Raw genomic sequence first — 24,341 nt, forward strand, 5'->3', positions numbered from 1 at the left:
TCCAGTTGAGTATGGGTGGTGGCATCCAGAACCAGTTCAGCGCATGGCTGGATATTTGCTTTTAGATTTTGGATATAGTTAAAAAATGCCATTTGATTGTCCTTAGCTAGAGAGGCTATTTTTACTTTATAATTAGCTTTGGAGAGTGTGACAAGATCCCTAATTCGTCTGTTTAAGCTAGAGATGGATTTCTTCCTCTGCTAAACCAAGTCCCTCTTTTTCTTTGACATTAGTCTCTTTCTCTTGTTGTATAGCCTGTTTATACTAGGGGTCCACCAGGGTGTTGTGTTTTTTGGGCAATTCTTGGTTTTAATCTGGTCAGGTATAGCCAATTCTATACAACTGATTAAGTGGTTATACATGCATTGGTTTACACTGCTGCATAGGAGTCTGTGTTATCTGCATTTGAGGGAGATTGGAAACTTCTTATACCATCATTTAGTAGGAGGTGATTTGTGTTTTGAAAAATTCTTAAGTGTTTTTGAGCTTGATGGGTATCTAGTCTTATAATTACATCCAACAAGACTGATTTATAGTTCAGTCTTAACAGAGAGGACATCACAAGGGGGAGTGCAATTCTGTTCCATGTTAAAGAGTTTTATGTCCAGGATAACTGAGACTGTTGTGGGGGTCCTGACTAGCTGTTCCAAAGCATTTTCATTTACAAAGTCCAAGAACATCTGATCCAGCATGTTAGCGGTCATGTATGTTTCTCAGTTGATGGTAGAATAATTAAAATCACGCATGAGTAAGGTGTCGGGCTGTGTGGCAAGTGACTCCAGTAAGTCCAGGTAAGCGATCTCTGCCTAACAGACAAAGCCATGTCAAACCCAGAGCTGTTGGACATGCTCCACTTAAAGAAATCCCAATCCCTCTGAGATACATGCTCTAGGGACCTAAACCTTGTCACCACAATAAACAGAACATTCTGGAGGGATAGATTCCTGTCCCAGAAACTTCCCATACTCTGGAACAAACTACTTATCTATATTAAACAAAGCTCCTCATTAGCACAAGTCAAGAAAAATCTTGATGATTGGATGGGCGATAGGAAAGACACCTTGGGGATCATTTCTGTGGCTCTGCTTGACAGGGGCACAGGAAAATAATTTTGTTGGGTGACAAAAGCCAGGGTACCATTTGACTAGACTTATAAAGGCCCTAGGGCCAATAGCCTAGTACTTACCTATGAACCTATGAATCTATGGTGGGGGACCTATAGCTAGCTCTGATGTGGTTGGGGGCTTTGCCCATAACTAATTGGACATGGAGTAACTCAAGAGAATCTTACTGTTTGACCAGTCTAGAGGTGCACTAATCCTTAATGAAGATGGATACGCCTCCTCCTTTGGTTCTCTCATGCTCAGTTTTTGGTCTGAATGTATGGAAGACATTGTAGTCTTGCACATCTGGGGTGCTTTCCACATTTTTGAACCATGTCTCAGTGACTGCATAGACATCTGCATCTTCCAAAGTAAGGAGTGTTTCCAGGGAGTGTAGTTTTGTGTTTAGACTCCTAGTATTAAGTGGCAGCACCTTGAGTTTATTTAGAGAGGATTTTGTTATGTTGAGAGGTTAAGGTTGGTTATTTTGACGCTACCTGAAAAAGGCACAATATGGGTGGCTAATGCCAGTATCAGCAAATCTAGCAGAGACAGGTGCAGACCATCTCTGGCAAAGCAGCATGACCTGCCAATCAAGTCTTCACAGGCTTACAAATATGGGATCTCCTTGGACTGACATGAGAAGCTAAGCCAATCATTAAAGTCAATCATTTTTTGTTTGCGTTGTGGCATCATCCTTGGAGAAGGTAGAAATCTGCTTAAGGCTAGATTTATACCTGCCTGTGATACATAATCTGAGAGGTCCGTCATGAATTTTTTTTTCATATAGTCCAGTGAGGTAATTTTCAAGTCACTCACCACCACATGGACTATGACAGAGTCATACCAGTACTTGTGGTTGAGTGACTTGAGTGCTTGAGATACCTGATAGATTCTAGCAACTGCCAGGCAGTTAACCATATGAGACTACAAGAGGGATGTATACATTGTGCAAGCTAAGGTTGATCAATTAGTCAACACTGCTCAGTGTACAGCTTAGTTGCTCCTAGAGCAGCATCATAAAAGCTTGTAAGGGTTTCACTGACAGCTTTTTAGGGAAAAACTGAGCTTCTAGGCTTTTGTGTTTATACAGGGCACTGTTAACTGTTGCTGCGTGAAGAGCAGCACCACTCAAACATGAGGCTTTACTCTTATTAATTTTAGTATTACAAGCAATCTTGACTATATATAAAATAAGTCCTGCTTGTTTAATTTGAATGTGTGTTTTTATCCATTGTGAGCTGCTGTTCTGATCTAAGCTTCACGTCCTGACATTAGAATTTGATTACAGCTTGTGAAAATGACAATTCACAACATACAGCAGGAGCTAATTTCCTATGTAAAATTCATATTCTTCTTAGTTATTTTAAGCTGTCTTAATAAGTAACAAGCATCTAACTTCACTTTTTTACATTAATATGTACAGTGAGAGTTAATAATACTACAACATAAGTTATTAACATTCAGCAAAATGTAAGCAAATTATATGTGGGCAACTGCGCAATACAAAACATTACTATTGCTTTTGTTTTACCAATTCTTCACTTCTAAGAAAAGAAAAGAATGTGTTATTTTCAGTAGATTTCACACATATATACTTGAAAAAAGAAAGAAACGAAAGTTCATTTCTATTTTCACAGATATCAGTGATGAACTTTGACCTAGATGTTCTTCAGAACAGCTCAAAGTATGATGAAGCCAGCATTTTGACACAAATGGAACATTATTTTGTTCTCAAGCTTTCTTTAATGTCATTTGCTTCATAAATGATCTGTCAACGGAAAATGTTACAAAGGAACAAAGAAAACAAAATTACCAATACTTAAACATTTCCTATTAGCATATTACGTAGGTCTGTCATTCAATTAACCCAGCAATGTACAGACTAAGCAAAGATGAACAAATAAAATAAAATTATTACCTTATATAGTCTTAAAGTTACCAATTCTATTGCTTATAACTTAATGACATTTTCTTACAGAAAGTATTTCTTGAACATTTAGAAATGCACTTATATGTTTAGTTAAATGAAATAAAATGTTGTTCACTGTTAAACAAACCATTTATACTCCTTACCATGAAAAATGTTTTAGCTTAAAATGTAAATATATACTTAGTTGTGTTTTGAAGCTTAAATTCCAGTACAAATCTTTTACTTAAAGAGCAAATCTATTATTTCAGAAAATAAAAGTCCTGAAATCAGAAAATAAAAGTAGCTTGTTTTAAACATTTTAATTTTAGAAATAGATTTCCAGAAATTCATCTAACAATACTGTTCCAGTCTATTTCTGCAGTATTATTAAGGCTTTTGTTGCTGTTAACAAAGTGGATGTCCCCTACAGCGTGTTAAATATTTTGGTTTCTTCAGAAAAAAAATTAATTTGATCTTTGCAGGAAACACCAAAGTGGCTTTAATATTGTTCTTTTAAAAGTTCCTTGATCAGTGGTAAACAGGATTTTCTTTTAATCGTTACTTTATTTGAATAATTATTGTCAAATGTGAGTACATGTTTACTTATTTTAATAGGTTTGCTGGACCATGCTGCTTTTAATATTTGATCTTTTTCTAAGCTACACATGAACTTATAATTGAATGTGGTGGAGAGTTTTCACTCTTTGAATGTGCTCTCAGTGAATATGTGCCCTTTCAATTCCAAAATATAAAGTTTCAAGTAGATATAATACTTTATGTAGCCTGGTTGTTAAGAAGTGCGTTATATTCTGTCTCTCTCACTTTTCAAGTATAGCATACATTCTAATGTTATTTTATCTCAGTCTGTTTTCTAAATCATCAACTTTTTTTCTACGAGACATTTTTTTTTGTTTTAAAATAAATTCAGTCCATGACTCACCTTCAGTTATTCTTCCTTCAAATTTATTTAAAGGTTCTTCCATACTGCTGATTTGTGTACTTTGCTGTTTCATAAGAATTTCTAAATGTTCCATCTTCTTTCTGGTGTCTACTTAGAAACTTTCTAATTTGGTATCCAATTTGTTTATTTTAAGTAATACATCTTGCATACTAGATATTAGTGACTGTATGTCTTTTTTAACACAATAATCCTGAGTACCATTATTTGAGTGACTCATGCTGAAGTCTCTTTTCTTTCAACCAGGCTATTGAAATTCTGACAGGGAAATGATTCAACTTTTGAAGAACTTGAAGCTATAAATCTTTACTCTGTGTATTGGTGAATAAAATTAGCTTAAAAGCAATTCCAAATTTAAATTTTTTGCTATATTTTTTGTCAGGGAAACATTTCGGTCACAGAGCTTTCACCAGTTGATGTTCTCAGTTAACCATTGTAGCCACACCCCTCTCTTTACAGAATTTTTGATAGTATCTTTGGGAAATGCTTGGAAATAGAAATGTTGAAGGAGATTATTTAACTGGTTAGGGACCTCAAGAACTCATTTAGTCACCTGCTAGGTTTATGACTGTACTGCCTATATAAAGTGGGTATCGAATTGGTTGGCTATAGGACCATTTTGTTTCTGTGTTTTTGGTGTTGGCTGTGTAGTTTGACTTAGATTTAACAGTTTATTGACTGAGGCCCATAACAGTTTTGGATTATTGTGTATGTTTTGGTTGGTTGAGTAGTAGGGTTTCTTGTCTTTGGTTCTAATTAATTTTGCTATATTTTTTAGTTGTCTATAGGGTAGCATAGTATAATCAGTTTTATTTCTTATCCTGGCCTTCCATGCTTTGTATCTTTGATTTTTGAGTTGTTTAGTTGCTAAAGATAGCCTTGGGGCAGCGGAGGTTCTAATGTGTTTAGAATGGGTCTGCTTTTAAATCTTGAAGGCTCATAATCTTGAAATTCAAAATACTAAAGCCAAAATCTTGAAAGTTCAAAATACTGAAAACTCAAAATACCGAATTTCATAATAATGAAAAATCTACAGGATAGTAACACTTACTATATGCCACCAGAAGTACATAGAGAAATAAATAAAAGATAACCCCCCCACACACACCTCCTGCTACTTAAATATATCAACTCCAAGATCACACTTTGCTATACTAAAATGAGTTATGTTGTAGTATAGCAAATTAAAAGGGAACACGACTAAGGTTACAACAGGCACTCATGAAGCACATAATGGTATGTTTGCCATTTTTTTCTGTGGAGTGTAATCTTGGAGTTGATATATTTAAGTAGCAGGGTGGAGTGTTGGTATACTCTGTTTTTTCAATATTATGAAAGCCAGTATTTTGAGTTTTCAGTATTTTGAACTTTCAAGATTTTGGCTTTAGTATTTTGAATTTCAAGATTATGAGCTTCCAAGATTTAGAAGGGGACCCATTTAGAACATATAGAAATAATGTGTTGAACTCAGAGACAGCATCATTTATGGGGAGAGTCTTTAGTGACTCCTAGTTAAGGAGATGTAGTGTGTTAAAACGTGTCTTTATGAAAAGTAGTATGTTTTCTTGCCAGACCACAATGATGCATTTTGAGGCTGTTGTATGGATACCTTATGATTGCTAACTGATCCATTAGGCTGTCTGACAGAGTTTTGTGGGATGATATTTTATATGAACAAGAAAAAAAAACACCAAACCACTCGAGACTTGTCAAATAAAAACCAACTACATTTAATATGGTAAGCGCTTTCATTCCACAATTTGCAATAGTTCTTTAGATAGCCATTACAATCAATCATTTAATTTATATACCCCATCCCTTCCTTTATCTTAAAACAACTATATTCACTTTATTCAACATACAATACTTAAAAGAACTGCTATGTAAATGAGTAATTTTAATTATCAAAAAGGCAAACATATCAATGGAACCATTAAAAACTGCCCTAGAAAAGCATTAAAAATAGATGGAGCACTTGTCAAAAAAAAAAAAAAAAAAAAACTACAAACGATTCAAAATACTAATTAATACAATTGGCTAAACACCAAAATAATAAAAGTTAAATATTTTTAAAATGCTACCTTTATACACTAAAAATAAGTAAAAAAAATAAATAAGTAAAAATATAAATAAGTTATCTCATTAAAGATTTAATCCTCAAGATAGATGCAACAGAAAGCTGCTCATTTAAACCTGGCCAGTTGTTAGCCTCCAAAAACAACTACTAAAAGAGTTCCCTTCTTTCTAAAAACAATGCCCAAGGACCACCATGTACTTTCTTATCAAATGTTCTACCACCTCAGACTTAAATAAATGCCTTTCATTATTTTTAATATGTTTATATAAGGCATTAGTTGTTTTCTCTTTTCTTATTTCATGAATATGCTCGTATATTCGCTCACAAAGTTTTCACTCCATCTTACCTACATAGATGTTTGGCCATTGTTAACACAAAGCTGCATAAACCAAACACATGCTTTCACAATTAAATCTGCCCTTCACAGAAAACTCATTTCCTTTTATTTTAAATGGTGACCCTACCTGTATATAAGTACTATATTTACACCACTCACATTTACTCATAGAAGGGTTTACTTCCTCCTTATTCAACTTTTTGTTTTAAATGCTCTTAAAATTCATTCCTCTTTTGTACACTATTACAGGATTTTCACCTATTTTATCACTAATTACTCTATTTTCTTGCAATATATTTTATTTCTTATTTAAAATCCATTTAATTAGTCCACAATCCATACTATAAGTGGTAATAAATGTCCTCATATGTAAGTTCTCTGTTTGTACTTTAATAATCATATTCTCTTTAATATCTTCATCTTTATAATTTTGTAATACCTTATTTATATTAACGTCTCTATATTCTAATATCAGATGATAAAACTTTTTTTTCCCTTTTCATTTTAACTTCACTAATAAGCTCATCTACTAAGGTGTTCGGATAGCCTCTCTTTGCAAACATCCCTTTCAAAAACATCATATTATACCAAAAAATCACTATCCATAGTAATCATTTGGGCTACTCTTGCCAGTTGGCCCTTAACAATTGCCTTCTTTTGGGTATAAGGGTGGGAGCTTGAAAAGTCTAAAAGGGAATTAGAATATGTCGGTTTCCTAAAAAATGCAGGAAGTAAATATTCCTTTCTGAATTTCTTTTTGCAGAAAACAGTTAATGGCTTATATAAACATATTAAAATAATGAAATAATGAAGGGCATTTAGTTAAGTTTATGGTGTTAGAAGAATTGATATGAATGTGCATGGTGGTCCTTGGGAATTGTTTTTATAAAGAAGGGAACTAATTACACTAATTATATAAAAGAACGCACTTTTAACAAATTCTGATAGCCTGAAGAAGCCTGAATGGTGAAAGTGCTTGCTGTTTATTAATAAATCCATTTGTTTTAACGATTTATCGCTTCATGAGTTCGTTGCAATACTTTTTGCAATATTGTTTTTGTTTTTGAACAGTCGATTATTATAAGGATTTGTGCCATTGACGACACAGACTCTGCAACGTTTTGTTATTATGTGGAATATTGGAAGAACAGTGAGCTTATTGCTCTGCCGTTACTTTACCTAATTTTTTATGGACATATGAGATAGCAGCTATTTTTCTTTTTATTATATAAATGAAATGATTGACTGCAATGGTTATCTGAAGAACTTTTGCAAATTGTGGAACAAAACCATTTATCATATTAAATGTAGTTTTTTTTGTTGACAAGTCTTAAATGGTTTGGTGTTTTTTTTCTTGTTCATAGTTTATTTCATTTTCCGTGTTTAATGAAATTTTAAATGGCGAGGATATTAGGATCCAATTGAGTGTTGAATGGCTGTGGCTCTGCTATATATAGTTGATGTAGTTATAAGTGAGGTGAGCTTGTACAGACCTAAATTATTGGTTTGATTTTCAGATTGTATGGTTTTCCAATCTGTATTAGCATCACTAGATATTATGGTTTCATGAGGGATTCTTGAGGGGTCCCAGCAGAGACTGTCTTCCAGTGTTTTAGCATTGTTACTTGGGGGAATTTATACAACCATGACTGTAATTCTTTTTTTAATGTTTAGTTTTAGCATTGTTACCTGGAGAGATATATAGAGTCTATATTATATTTTCGAAAGTTTCAAACATCGAACATCATATGGTCGACACCATATGAGCGATGTTTGAAATTTCAAAAATATAATAAAAAAATAAAAATAAAAAATTATACTTACCTAAATGCTATAGGCAGGGGGGCAAGCCCGCCTGCACGCCCCATACCCATGCTACTTAAATATTCCTACTCCGAGATCACACTGCTTTGAAGTAAACGGAAAATATTCAGTGATTTCTGTGTTACTTGCACAAAGTTTCGATGTTTTGACCAATCGGGTTCGCTCAATACTTTCTCTCAATATGCATTCGCTGTTTACAATTTTCGATCACGCGATAGGAACCTACTAACACACACACACACACACACACACACACACACATATATATATATATATATATATATATATATATATACATTATATATATGTATGCACACACACACACACACGCACACACACACACACACACACACACACACACACACACACACACACACACACACACACACACACACACACACACACACACATATATTTATATACATACCCTTAATTGTTTTTATGATGTGAGTGTTTAGTTTTAGGATGGTTAGTAGGATTTCTGGGTTCGAAAAATTTGGCAGGGTGTAGGGGATAAGAGTGATACCTGGTGTGTTTTTGTAGAAAATAGTGACACCACCAGCTTTTTGTCATCTCTGTCTAATCTGATAATGTTATAGCCTGGTGGGAATGAAGGATGGTCTCCTAGATCCTACTTTATTTGTGCATCAGATTTGGTAATACATCTTGCTATATGTATTTCATATGATTTGTTCTATTTAGGTAAAACTAGTAAAAACATAGAAATGACATCTATGAAACAAGAATATGACTAATACACTTACAGACACACTGCAAGTTATGGTGAATAAAATGAATTTGTACTTTATGCCATAGGCTGTGTGCAAGAGGAGGAACGGAGAGTGAGCCCTTCAATGCAAGGAATGTTAGCTGCAAATTTCTTTGGAGGAATACAGATCACTGGGTTTCAGTGCAAGTTTGAATTTTATTGTATATCTGTTTTTATCCAGAGGCCTGTCAGTTAATAGTTGCTTTTGTTAAACAGGGAATTGTGCTATATTTATTAATTAAAATTTATTTATGTATTTATTTATTTGTATTTTGTCACTTTTCAGCACATTTAGTCACTCTCTAAGATGTTGGATCATATGTCATAGTTTCTGGGCATAAGGTGCTAGGGGCAGTGATCTGTAGGTACAGATGGTGCAGTAGTGCAGTACTGGCATTCAGAAATGAATGTCAATACTATATCAGTGATCATGGCTAAAATCCTGAAAGTGTTTCTTGTGTGGGGAAGCTTGGCACACCCAGTCAATAAGGAAACACACTGGGAACTATTGGTGCTGATAGCACAAGCACGAAGGATAGCACTGAAAGTAACAGGATGCCTATGCTGTTGTATTTTCTGGGGAAATCATTGGGTTCATGTGTGGGTGGGGAAGTCCTTCTGATGTCAGCCACTTATGGAAGGGAGATATATGACTATATCTTTTACTATACAACAGTGCTAAAAGTTGGTTTTAATCAGTCAGATGTGTTTGTGACATAAGTGCTTACTACTGATTAAAAGAAGTGTTTTGTTCTTCCACTCCAGCCTGCATTTTTTCTGTGTTATATAGCATCCTTTTATTTTCTTATCAACTTTAGTTTCACAATATGTAGGTAGCATTTTTTAAACCCCTTTTATCACACATAGATGTTCATTGCAGAAGAGCTTCTCAGTTCAGTTCAGACAATAATTAATTTGTCAGCACTTTTTATGCATTTAGTCTTTTGTAGCTGGCAGATTATAACAAGATTCAGAACTGCATGAAATTATACATTTTAACACAGGCAGCATCAATCAAAATTCAGTGCTTTGTGCACTTTTCCGAAGACCACACCAAGTAAAATCCACTGCTGTGTAAAGCCACATAATTTGTCGGTGCTCTCTTCATGCTGTAAAACTCTTTGCTTTTACTACTTAACTGTCAGGGTTTGCTCAGAAAAAAGTATTCAGTAGTTTCTACCAATACTGTGCATTTGGGAACCAACACAGTTCTCCTTAAAAATGTATTAGCAAGCCATGAGTTTCATGCATGTAAAATGCAAACAAATTCATAAAACAGGAAATGCTTGACTCTGACAAGATGCAAACTTTTCCAGTGTTACAAACCATAATACATTGACTCTGAATTTGTTTCTCAGCTTGCAAAGATTTCACTTTGCACATTACAGTGTTATTAGCTTTGCAGTCAGCAATCAATAAATCATTTTTTTTCATTTTAACTGTAAATGTCCCCTCTCATGCGGGTTCCTTTTTTTCCAATACACAGTTCACATACAGGCAACATAAATCCTTAGTAAAACTTTATACCAACTAACTAAATGGAGAATAGTACTGGGTTTAATTCTGTTAAGTAGTATTTGTGAAATGGTTCAAGCCTGCACCACTGACATAGAAAAATAAAGTCCTGACTATGGTCTACATGACCCCAGATTAAATCGCAGCATAGATGTTTGACAGCAGAGGCAAGAAAGATGGATTACATGCATGGGAACACATGCACTGCTGAATTGTCTGGTGCAGACCACAGAAACTATTGATGTCTGGTATCAGTGAGACAGTCTTGCTGTTGTCAGCAGCTTTGAAGGGAGAGGAGGTACAGATTAGTTACTTTTTGCACATTTCACCAAGTGGCTGTCACAGGGGAATACACAAGACAGTAACAGGAAAAACATTACCTCAGCAGCAGTGTGACACCACTCCAAGATATTTTGATCTCCCTATTCCACAAGCACAAATATGGTCAGTGGAAATCTGGGGGAGGACAACTGATTTTGAAACAATCAGTCAATAAGGAGACGGATTGAGAACTGCTAATAGTCAGCTGTGGGAGAGCCAATACAAATGAACAAAAACAAAACAAAAAAAAATATGTTGAAATGTTTGTGAATTGCCACAGTACTAAATGGACTTCATTCGTATTTATGATCTTTTTCAGGAATAACATACTATTTGTTACAATAGCACTTTACACATTGCTTAGACTTTATGTTTAGACTGTACGTAAAAAACGTAATGTAGTCAGCATTTCTCATTGCAACCATTCTAGAAGTGTATGCCTTGTTATGAAGTTATACAAAAAAATTGTCTTGGCTTACAGTTTCTGAAAAGTAACCAGTAATTTTTTCTGATCACATTTTTGAACACAGACTTTGGATTGCTATCATGTTTTCATATCACTGTGTATTATCAGTTAAACTGCATTCCACATTTTTAAGCACACTACTTTTTCATACTTTGCATTTATTATGGGGATTTGTCATAGCATTTCTCTAAAAATATAGGCAATTTTGACACCATTATTCTTTCTAATTGAATGATTTCACTTCTACTTTTAAAATACAGTTTTGAAAATGCAGTACATTTTGCATGTATACTATATGCCCCAGCTATTCATTTCTTGTGTACATGTTTTTTTTCTGAAAAAAAAAATCCAACAGCTTTCAATATTTACTGTGCATGTCTTGATAAGTAGCTTTCCAGTTTTTTCATATCATTTTGCCAGAACACTTAACCATGCTTGTCATTATCATACTATTTGAGACCCCATACATTTGTTTTTAAACTTGGTTTAATAAGTAAGTGCAAATCTTTGTCAGAGATACTTTGCACTGCTTCTAGCTTCTCTCTGCCTCTGGGCATGGCAAGAAAAAAGCCAGTCACTCTGCTTAGTATTCAGTTAAGAATCCCCTTAGCAATATGCAATTTGAATATCACCAGGAATAGATTCTCACTAACTAAGCAGAAACAAAGTTTGCCAAATGAGGAAATAAACAATTATTCAGGACAAAAAAAAAAATCAAAACTGTCATTTTACAGGTATAAAATCAACTCATAATGACTCACCACTTGCAGACAGAGTTGTATGGATCAAAGCATATCATAGTTTCTTATACCAAACTATACTCACTGAATAACAGCCGATGCAATATCAGCATCCACTCTGGAGAGTCACTGTACAATTTTATTTAAAGTTAATTTGTGTGGTGCTGGCTACATGTGATGACACCATACAATTCCAACCACATTAAACAGGGTATTCTCAATTCAGTTATGAAAAAATGGCTCAGAATTAGGCTCAGGTAAACATCTCACAGTTCATAGGTTCATAGGTTCATAGGTTCATACTAGGCTATCTGCCCGAGGGCATTTACAAGCCTAGCCCATCGTTTTGTGGCTTAGGCCACCCCTTTAGTATGGGGAACTATACCCATTATTTTTCTGTGCCTCTGTCGAGCAGTGACACTGAGGTAATCCCTGGGGTATATCTGCGATCTCCCATCCATTGGTCAAGATTTCTCTTGAACAAGGCCAGCGAGGTGCTCTGCCTCACATGTACCGGGATTTTGTTCCACAGCATAGGGAGTCTTTGGGTGATGAATCTATCCCTCCAGCACGTCCTATTAATAGCCGTGTCAAGGTTTAAGTCTCCGCCCTTGTGGCTCTGATGGATCTAGATTTTTGAGGTGAAGCATATTCATCAAATCTGGGTTTGACATGGCCTTGTATGTTAGGCAAAGGTCACCTCTGAGCAGCGATAGCGACTGAATAGAGCTGGAGTTCTTTCAGTCGGGCAGCATAGGACAGATTTTGAGACCCTTTATCCTTTTGGTGAGGAACTTTTGTGGCCTCTCCAGCTGCTGCAAGTGTCGGGTCAGATACATTCGAATGGGGCATTGTACTCAATCATTGGTCTGATGAGTGATGAGTAAAGGGAGACTATGACCTCCCTTGATCTAGATGAGAATCCCTTCATGATAAGGTGGGCAATGTAGAAGGTCTTCCTAACTACTTTAGCTACATGGGTGTCGAATGACAGACTACTATCAACCTGGGTCCCCAGGTCCCTGATAACTTCTTCTGTGCTCAGTGGATTGCCACCTATTTGGTAGCTAGGGGTAACCTTGTTTTTCCCGAAGGGTATGACTATGCATTTTTGGCATTTAACTTTAGGCCGTGGCTCTGGCACCAGTTATCCGTTTCTGTGAGACCCTTCTGAAGGATATCTGTGTCAGATGTGTTTTCTACTATGGCGCCCAGTTTGCAGTCATCTGCAAACTTTGTCAGCCATAACCCTCCTGTGTTTGCTTGTACTGAAAAGTAGATGCCAAACAAGAGTGGGCCCAGGACTGAGCCCTGTGGGACACCACTTGTGACAGGCTTTGAGTCTGACATGGCGCCAGCAGCTCTGACCCTGTGGGTTCTGTCACTCAGCCAGTTTGCAACCCATCTTGTGATGTATGGGTTGACATTTAAGCTGATGAGTTTTTCAATGATACCCGAATGGGGTATTGTATCGAAGGCCTTAGCCAGATCGAGGTAGGCTGTATGGACTGCCTTTCCTCATCAATGGCTTTGGTGACTGTTTCGAAAAAGTCAACCAAGTTTAAAAGGCATGATCTGCCTTTGACAAAGCCAAACTGGGTTGGATCCAAAGTCTGCAAATTCCCTATGTCTTTATTTATGAGGTCCATTATGATCCTCTCCATGGCTTTGCAGATAAGGCTTGTCAAGCTAATGGGCCGGTAATTTCCAGGGTCGGTGGAGGCACCGCCTTTGTGAAGTGGTACCACAGTTGCAGTGCGCCACTCCTGGCACGTATCCAGAGGTAAGACTTTGATTAAACAGCTGTCCTAGCTGTGGGTTTAATTCCTCATTGAGTTCATGGAGCACACAGCCGGGGACACCATCAGGTCCCATGGATGCTGTGTTTTTGCTTTGGAGAGAGCAGTTCTCACTTGGGCGCTGGAGATGTTTGGGGGCTGCAATCGTTTGGTATAGATATCTCTCCTTTTGGGGAGGGGAGAAGTTTGCACTGAACCTGTCAGCCAGTATGTTGGCAATGTCTGTAGGATCAGTAATCTTCACATCATTTTGAACTAGCTCTGAGCATATCTGGGAGTTTCCTCCCAGGTTTCTAACATAGCTAAAGAAGGCCTTATGATTGTCTTTTGAGTCTTTAGCTATTTTTCTCTCGAAATTTGCTTTGGATGATTTTATGAGAGCTCTTAGTTTCTTACTTATAGTGATCAAGGGTGTCTTACCTTTTAAGGATTTTGCTCTATCTTGTAGTAGCTTCCTCCTTTTGTTGTAGAGTTTGTTTATGGCTGGGGTCCACCAGACTGGATGCTTGCCTTTGGTACAAAGAGTCTTTGTTTTGCTTGGGATTGCCTTATCCATGCAGTCCTGCAGGTGCTGGTAGAAGGCATTTGTAAGTGATTCAGCGGCTTGAGTACTGTTTTCCGCCGGCTCGGGGGCCTTAAAGGAGACCACACTAGTCTTTAGAAGTGTGAAGTCGGCTTTTGAGAAGTTCTTTACTGTGGTCTTTTTTATTTCAGGTGGGGGTTCCATTTCTACTTGAGACATCAAAGCTGCTGGTACGTAATCTCTCTCTTACTTTACACTTCTCTTGCCTTTAACACACTGCTTTTAATGTTTACTTCATTCGTCTAGTTTCTTCTCCTATTTCTTCTTCAGTCACTCATCTCACCTTCTGCTCTCTCTTTCTATATATTCTTCAATGCATCCTCCAGCCAATTATCTCAAATGTTTTCCTTTGTACTAATCCCTTAAATTATCATGTGATAGATGTGTGTATTCCTGCTCCCAGCTATGCAAATTATCAAATGCAATACACCTGCAAAGTTCCACACTCATAATCACTTTTCTGTACATGTGCAGCTATGCTGCTTTCACTAGATGTGTAACTCTACTCTGCTATTATGCTGTATGTCAATTGTATTACTGTGTCTATGTATCATATTGTATGCGACTGTATGTAATCTTTTGGAGCTTTTCTTCCCAAAACTGCACTGAAAATGGATCACTGCCCAATTGGAATTTTCTGGTAAACAAATACAAATAAATAAATAAATACATTTGTAGTCCTGTGCCATGTATCAATCCACACTACTTCATCTCTCTGAAAGTGAGGCCTATATCTATCTCTCTCTCCCTTTCTATATCTGACCTCTGCATTTCTAGGAAGGTGGGGACTTACCACCGCCACTCATATCAGATATGGATTCTTCTCCCAGACTGCTGTGCTATGCCACTATATATGTATATGTGTGTGTGTGTGTGTGTGTGTGTGTGTGTGTGTGTGTGTGTGTGTGTGTGTGTGTGTGTGTGTATGTGTGTGTGTATGTGTGTGTGTGTGTGTTTGTGTGCATATATATATATATATATATATATATATATATATATATATATGTATATATATATATATATATATATATATATATATGGATCTATTTCAGTAGATTGAACTTTTACAAGTTCGAACCACATATGGCCGAGGCCGTATGTTTGAACTCGTAAAAGTTCAAACACTGAAATAAAAACACATACAACAAAAAAAACACAAAACTAAAGGTCGATAGCAGGGGGGCCTCCACACCCCCCTTACTTAAGTATACCAACTCCGAGATCGCACTAGATAACTAGATGAACTTCAATAAATATTAGAGAAAAAGAGACGAGATAAAATAAGACATCCGGCAAGTTACATACCTTAATGAAGGTAGTAGTACTGCGGGAACACTTAAATGTTGGAACTCCTCTCTTCGGAAGCTCACCACTGAAGCTCCCTTCCCCACCTCAATCCAAACACAGAATATCACCTGCATCGCCTCTGTGAATTCCCTGAACTTGCCTGCTTGACTGAACTATAGAACTCCTGAAGACTGCCCTAAATGATTACTGCTTGAATCTCCTCTCTTCGGAAGCTCAAAACTGAAGCTCCCTTCCCCACCTCAATTCAAAAACAGAATATCACCTGCATCGCCTCTGTGAATTCCCTGAACTTGCCTGCTTGACTGAACTATAGAATTCCTGAAGACTGCCCTAAATGATTACTGCTTGAATCTCCTCTCTTCGGAAGCTCACCACTGAAGCTCCCTTCCCCACCTCAATCCAAACACAGAATATCACCTGCATCGCCTCTGTGAATTCCCTGAACTTGCCTGCTTGACTGAACTATAGAACTCCTGAAGACTGCCCTAAATGATTACTGCTTGAATCTCCTCTCTTCGGAAGCTCACCACTGAAGCTCCCTTCCCCACCTCAATCCAAACACAGAATATCACCTGCATCGCCTCTGTGAATTCCCTGAACATGCCTGCTTGACAGAACTATAGAACTCCTGAAGACTGCCCTAAATGATTACTGCTTGAATCTCCTCTCTTTGGAAGCTCACCACTGAAGCTCCCTTCCCCACCTCAATCCAAACACAGAATATCACCTGCATCACCTCTGTGAATTCCCTGAACTTGCCTGCTTGACTGAACTATAGAACTCCTGAAGACTGCCCTAAATGATTACTGCTTGAATGTAGGTAACATCAAACCATCTATTGTGTCTATACTACCTACTTTGTAACTGATTTACTTTTGTCTGATCTCCCTTGTAGGTGATTCAGCAGCCTACCATGTACCACACGTGGACTCCTCTCCCCCCAGACACCTCAGTCCCACATACTTTCTCTGTGAAAGTTGTATGTGACCTGCTCACCTGGCTACCTGCTATCTCCCTTCCCACCACCAGGTGGCAGCACCTACTACCCAACCACTGGTGCATATCTATGTTACCTGGCTTCCCCCCTATTAAACTGATTAACTCACTTAAGAGCCTGTATTTCTTGTTTTTCTTCTCTGTACAGCAATCTGGCTTTTTTCTCCCCCTGAACAACACAAACTAACCCACTTCAAACAGCTCTTTCACTCATACAAAGTACTTGTCCCTATCTGGTTCAATACCAACCATAACTGCTTACCTTTCTATACCAACAGCAGTTGCTGATACTTTTTTCTGTTGATCTCTCTTTTCTTCCCCGCTCCATTCGCCCTGCGGGCTCACTCCGCTCCCCTACCCTACCCCCAATTTCCACCCACCCCCACTACATCTAGATTTATACCCATTTAGCCACACCTACATCCTCCACACCTACCTAACTCCACCCCTTTCTCTTCCTATCCCCTCCTCCATTCATATCATACCCACATCACCATTCCCCCACCTCCTTACTCATCTCCTACATTTCTTATTATAACCCCAACATGTCCATAAAATACCCATCCCTTTCAATTCAACTACTACTCCTTCTGAACCGTACCTTCATCTACCATCTCACCCAGCCTTATCTCTTCAACCACACTCTACTCCTACACACAACCTACCCTCTCTACACATCACACACCTATTATACCAGCTCCATCTCTCCTGAACTTTATCCCACTAACCACATCCTATGGTTTCATTACAAGCCAATCCCTTCTCATAAAACCTCTACACACATTTACCACCCTATATCCTTCACTAATCTATCAACCCACACTTCTCAACCAAAACAATTCAAATACCTCTACTACTTAACACAACTCCTAACTTCCATACTATTATCCAGTGATATACACCCCAACCCAGGCCCAAACCACCCCTCCTCAATATCTAAATCCATCCTATTTGCATCTCTTAATGCACATAGTGTAGCTAACAAAATTCCAAATCTACATGTCTGGCTATTTCACAACAAACCAGACATCCTAGCCATTTCTGAAACCTGGCTAAAACCACATGTAAAAGATTCAGAGATAGTTCCACCTAACTACTCTATCATCAGATCAGACAGAACCCGTAAAAAGGGTGGTGGAGTAGCTCTACTCTACTCATCCTCCCTATGCATAACACCCTACGATAAAGCCATTCCCCAGTTCCACAATGCAGAAATAATACTGACTCATCTCCAGCTAAACAAACACAAATATATATATACATTGCCTCTCTTTACATTCCCCCAGGAGACAATATCGAATACTCGAAGAAATCCTCTCCTGGCTTTCAGCTAACATCAATAATGATACTATAATCATGGGAGATACCAATATTAACTGGTCCTCAATTCAATTCCCCTTTCACCCCCTTAACATCAACCTATACAACTACTCTCAACTTATCAACTCCTCAACTAGACCATGCAAAGACTTTACCTGTGGCAACATCCTAGACTGGATTCTTGTCTCCCACCCTCACTACTATCCAGATAGTGGTACCATACCTGACTCCCTCAGCGACCACCTTCCTATCTTCGCTAGACGTCTTCCTTGTCCCTTACAAGTCACTCATAATTATATTATTACCCAATGTCATAGAAACTTTAACCCAGAAGCTTTCTCTGACACCCTAAAATCACTTAACTGGTACCCCTTAAAAACTCTACCCCTTGAAAATGCAATCACTTACTTTAATACTACCTTCCTAAACCTTCTAGATACTCATGCTCCATTAAAAAACAAAAGAATAAAAAGGCAATCCACCCCCTGGTTAACTATAAACACCCTAACCACCATGCGACTTAGAGACAAAGCCTGGACACAATATCAAAAGAACAAATCTACATCTTCCCCTCAATGAATACAAAACTCTTTGTAATTCAGTCAAAAAACTTATCTCTGCAGACCGTCGTAACTACTTCACCCGACTTCAAAGCAACCTCAAAACCAACCCTCAAAAGTTCTGGAGAGGTATAACTACCCTCTTAAAACCCGTGAACACAGAAAACCCAATCCCCTGCCCAAATATAGATGACACTGATCTTGCTACCCAATTCAATTCTTTCTTCATAGACTCTATTTCTAAACTTACCTCCTCTTTTTTAAATAACAATCATTCTCCTACCTCCACTTCCCCTCAGACTTCTCCCCTCCAACATCTCCCACTTCTCCTCTTGCTTCTCCCCCTTCAACTTCTCCCACTTCTCCTCAGGCTTCTCCTTCTCCACTTTCTCCCACTTCTCCTCATGCTTGTCCTCCCCCAACTTCTCCCACTCATTCCCCACCCCCACCATTCTTCATCAAACCTATTCCTACATCCACCATAAAAAGACTCCTGCAACAACTAAAACCATGCACCAATGCCCCTGATAACATTCCCTCATACTTCCTCAGCATAGCTGCTGAAGCCATTGCCCTCCCTATCAGTATCCTAATTAACCGCTCGATCCAAGAATGTATTGTTCCTCAAATATGGAAAAAAGCCTACATCATTCCACTGCATAAAGGTGGAACCAATACTAATATTACCAACTTCCGTCCCATCGCCATCCTTTCGCCCATTTCAAAAGTCCTAGAGAAATGTATCCATCTTCAACTTCTTCCCCATCTCCTAGACAACAATCTACTAACTCCTACACAGCATGGATTCAGACCCCATCATAGTACTATGACTGCCCTCCTATCCTTCCTTGAAACTGTGAATAAAGCTAGAGATTCCGGCCTCACTGTATCTACCGTCCTACTCGATCTCTCTAAAGTCTTCGACACTATCTCTCATAACCTACTTCTTACTAAACTACCTAACCTAAACCTTTCTACCTCTTCCCTCTGTTGGTTTTCTAGCTATCTCTCCAATAGGCAACAAGCCGTCAAATGGAAAAAAGCCACCTCATCCTTCCTCAACGCCCCCACAGGTGTCCCACAAGGTTCTATTTTGGGCCCCCTCCTCTTCAACATTTTCATTAATGACTTTTTCCGCTCTATCCGCCTTGCAAACATTATTCAATACGCAGATGACTCCACAATCATCTGTGCTGCCTCATCCATCCCAACTCTTTTAAAACTCACTCAAGATGCCTTCTCCACCACAGAACAATGGATGAAAGACAACCATCTTGCTCTCAATGCTGCTAAAACTAAACTTATGATATTTAACCCCACCAAAACTAATAACCTTGACAGAAATTTATTCTCCATCACCAGCCAAAATAACACATCTCTTGAGCTGGTATCTGAAGCCAAACTGTTAGGGGTCCAAATCGATGACAAGCTCAAATTCAACTCCCATCTACTACTAAATATAAAAAAAAAAACACCAAAAACTAGGCATGCTCTACCATCACAATCGGTTCCTCACCTCAACTACCAAAATTACTCTCTCTACCACATTTCTCCTTCCCTCCCTTCTCTATGGTGCCCCTCTTCTAACTAACCTACAATCTTCTCTGAAAACCAAACTGTCCTCTTGTTACAATAAAATAGCTAGGTTTGCCACCAGTAACAAATCATCTACCCATCACTGTGAACCTCTTCACAAACTCAACTGGCTAGAGCTTCCCAACTACCTCTCCTACACTCAGCTCACCTATGCACATAAACTCATATTCCAGCCATCCCTCTGTCCCTTTCTCTCTACTACCTTTAAAATGCATCAAACTCAAAGACTTCTAAGATCTAACAATCAAAACCTCATAGAAGTTTATAGACCCCTACACCCTCCAGGACACAACCGCCTGTCCTTCTCACTAGCACACCTATGGAACTCCCCCCCCCTCAATTCGTACAATTGCTAGCATCCCATACTTTAAAAAATCACTACACTCCCATCTAACATCCTCATGGGAATGCTCCTGTTCACACCCCTCATAACCTACTCTCTACTCCCAACTCTTTTTCCTCCTTCCTTTTTCTCAATTCCCAGCTAGCAAATTCCTGCTTGCTTCTAGCATACAACTCCTTATTTGTACCTAGTAATTTTTAGTAACAAAAAAAAAAAATACATATATACTACTTCTAACGTTTAACCAGAAATTATACAATGTTTTTCTTTATAATCCTCATGTAAACTATGTGTGGAACATAATCTTTGTATAATCTGCATGTAGAACATAATCTCTGTATAATCTTTATGTGGAGCTTTTCTCCCCAGGACTCCATTGAAAATGGGTTCTTTTGGCCCAATGGACTATCCTGGTTAAACAACTGCAAATAAATAAATAAATAAATAAAATGTGGGTCGAACTTGTAAGCATTCAAATGAATTAATTTGGTCTAATTATATTTGGTGTTAACAAAATTTGGTCTAAATGCATTTGCTGTAATTTTGGATTTTAAGTGTTACATTGATGCATAATCCATAGATTAATGCATTTTTTTACAATGTATATTCAGTTTTGTAATATTAATGTAAGTGAATTTTGGGTTAAACTCACAACAATAAGTATGCCGAAATGTGAATGTGCTTTGTGAGATCTTACACAGTGAGTTATGGGAGTTTGCTGTTTTCCCTACTGTTTTCTTGTCTTGTAGTTAGAATATATAATTAGCAGGTGGTGCAGGGGCTTCTGCAGAGGCTTAATCCCCTTACAAAACACTGTTTACTTTCAATGTTTTTTTTTATATTTTTTTATGTTTTGACTTTTAGATTAAATGGTTTTAGATTCATTGAATTTAGATTAAATGTATCAATATATATATATATATATATATATATATATATATATATATATATATATAAAACGTGTTGCACCATTTAACTAAATACTTCATTTCATTTTGAATTTTAACTGTTTACTGTTATTGTTAAACAAAACCTACCTATACTTATTCTAACTTGTAATTAATTGTTGTTTTTAATTGTTATTTTTATTGTGGAGCTTTTCTCCCCAGGCTACCACTGAAAAAGAACCTGTGTCTAGTCGGTTTTCCCAGTCAACAAATGTAAATAAATAAAATAAATTAATTATATATATATATATATATATATATATATATATATATATAGGTCTACTTCAAAACCCTGAAATTTCATAATGTTGAAATTCAAAACATTGAGACCACTGAAAACCAAAACAGAGAGATGAACTAGGAGTGAACACTCTTTACCAGAAACCACACAAAAGTTCACTCTGGAAGTCCAGATAAGGGTGTGAGACCAAGTAGTATAGACCAAATAAGGAATAAGTAATTCAAAACAGTTCTGTGATAAACTGTACAAAGTATAACCACTGGAAAGGTTAAAACTGGTAGTTTAATGGATAACGCTTATAATACAAAAAGTACATTTTCGAGTACCTTTGTCAGAAACAAAATTCAAATCTGTTTCCTTAAAAATGCATCCACTGTTTTGGATTACTTATTCCTTATTTGGTCTATACTACTTGGTCTCACACCCTTATTTGGACTTCTAGAGTGATCTTTTGTGTGGAGACCACTGAAAACCCAAAACAATGAAAACTCAGAACATTGAAACTGTGCTTCATAACATTGAAAACTACAATACACATGTAAATAATATCCCCTTCACCTTTAACAACACCTAACTAGCAAATACACTTTGTACTACGTTCCTCTAGCAGGGGTGCAAGCCCCCACACCTACCACGTTGGGGGCTCTGCCTCCCACCCCCAACTCATAAATTAGATATACCAACTCCAACATCACACTACAGTGGAAAAAAGTTAATTTCCTAACCTCACTGAATCACAATCACCATACATTGAGGTTAGGAAATTAACTTTTTTCCACTGTAGTGCAATCTTGGAGTTGGTATATTTAATTTAAGGGGGGTTGTGGGGGCAGAGCCCCACATGAGGGATACAGGGCAGCTTGCCCCCTTGCAGAAAATGTAGTAAAAATTGTGTTTGTTAGTTGGGTGTTGTTATAGGTTGAGGGGATTTTATTTACATGTGCAATGCAGTTTTCAATGTTATGATGCTAATTTTCAATGTTCTGAAGTTTAACTGTTTTGAGTTTTCAGTGTTTTGAATTTTCAATGTTATGATCTCAATGTTATGAATTTTAACGTTGTGAGATTTCAGTGTTTTGAAGTATATATATATATATATATATATATATATATATATATATATACATGCAAAAAATCACCCATGTCAGAAATATAACATTGAACATTATTTTAAAAAAGGACTTGAGATCTTCTAGCTATAGGGAAATGGGTTCCAATATCTACCCTCTGCCCAAGACATTAGGTCTCATTTTGGACATCTAACATCTTTATGGATTTTCGTTAACCCTTACAATACTGGCATGTCAGGATGTGTAACACTAAAAAAATGAAACAAATCAAGACAGAGAGTTGAAGATAAGATATATAACATGCATACAATACTACTTAATGAGCTCAATCAATTTTCACAAAAAGATTTTCATCATTTAAGAACTCATTCACGAGGGTTAAATAGTCTGTTCTATCTAAGATGACTATTGCACCACCCTTGTTAGCTTGTTTTCTGACAATATTAGTGTTCTTCTGATATTCAACTATTGAATCATGTTCATCTCAAGTCAAATTATAAAATCTTGATACATACTGCTGTTCATATAGTTCACGTAATTGTTTCTCACAAACAGTTTAGAAAGCAGTTATTATTAGAGAACTGATGGGAATAAAAGTGCTGGACTTCTCATGTACCCGTGTGCCTCTCATGCATTAGTTTCAGATTCAAATTTTTTGTGCACAATTTTAAATCAGTCAGTGCCTCCACTATACTATCAGTATTGGTGGGAATAAATTGGAGACCTTTGTTCAAAAGTGCATAGTTGGTTTGAGTCAGTACTAATATAGACAAATTAACAACTGCTTGTTCATTATTTACAACTGATTTATGGAGCAGCTGTGGGTTTGCAGAGAGCTGTATCTTCTGTTTTTTTTTTCTTTCTATCCTCTGCTTCTTCTTTGCGAATGTCTTCTCAAGGGGTCTTGATGCCATACATCCCCTTTCTTGTGTAAATTCAATTGCAAAGTCTGTTGATGTTGAAAATCCCCATTCCGACAAGCATCCCCAGTATAACTTATAGTGGATGCCATCATCTTAACATAAGTAGATACTATAGCAGTATGTGAAGGGGATCACAATTTAGGCTTCTACTGTCTACCGGTTCATCTCATCACTAATAGGTTCAGACAGGATGATGACATCCAAGTCATACATAGAACCCTCATGACTTGATTTTTCTTTATTATTCAAAATCTTTTTAGGCCATTAATATCTCTCATTAAGTTTTGTTTCTTGGCTAATTCAAGATGCCATTCAAAACTGCGCAAGTTCCAGCATCTCACTATAGAGATACACATTGTCTTTAAAAGAGGGCATTGCTGAAAAAATATTCTCCATCACCATTACCTTTGCCTGCACATCTTTCTCAATACCATTTTAAACTGATTCACAATATTCATATTATCAGTGCTCAACTTTAAGTTGAGGTCTTGCCACTTCTTTAGTAGCTTGGGGTATGTGTTGCCATATGCTGGCATCTTGAGTATTCTCAACCCTTGTGGTACTTCTCCAAGCTCCAAATAAGCATGAAAGCTTAGTCACTGCCATTGTAAGCATTTAAATGTTTGCACATTC

This window comes from Protopterus annectens, chromosome 4.part1 (assembly GCF_019279795.1).
Source record: "Protopterus annectens isolate FY-2018-M chromosome 4.part1, PAN1.0, whole genome shotgun sequence".
NCBI classification, from domain to species: Eukaryota; Metazoa; Chordata; order Ceratodontiformes; family Protopteridae; genus Protopterus; species Protopterus annectens.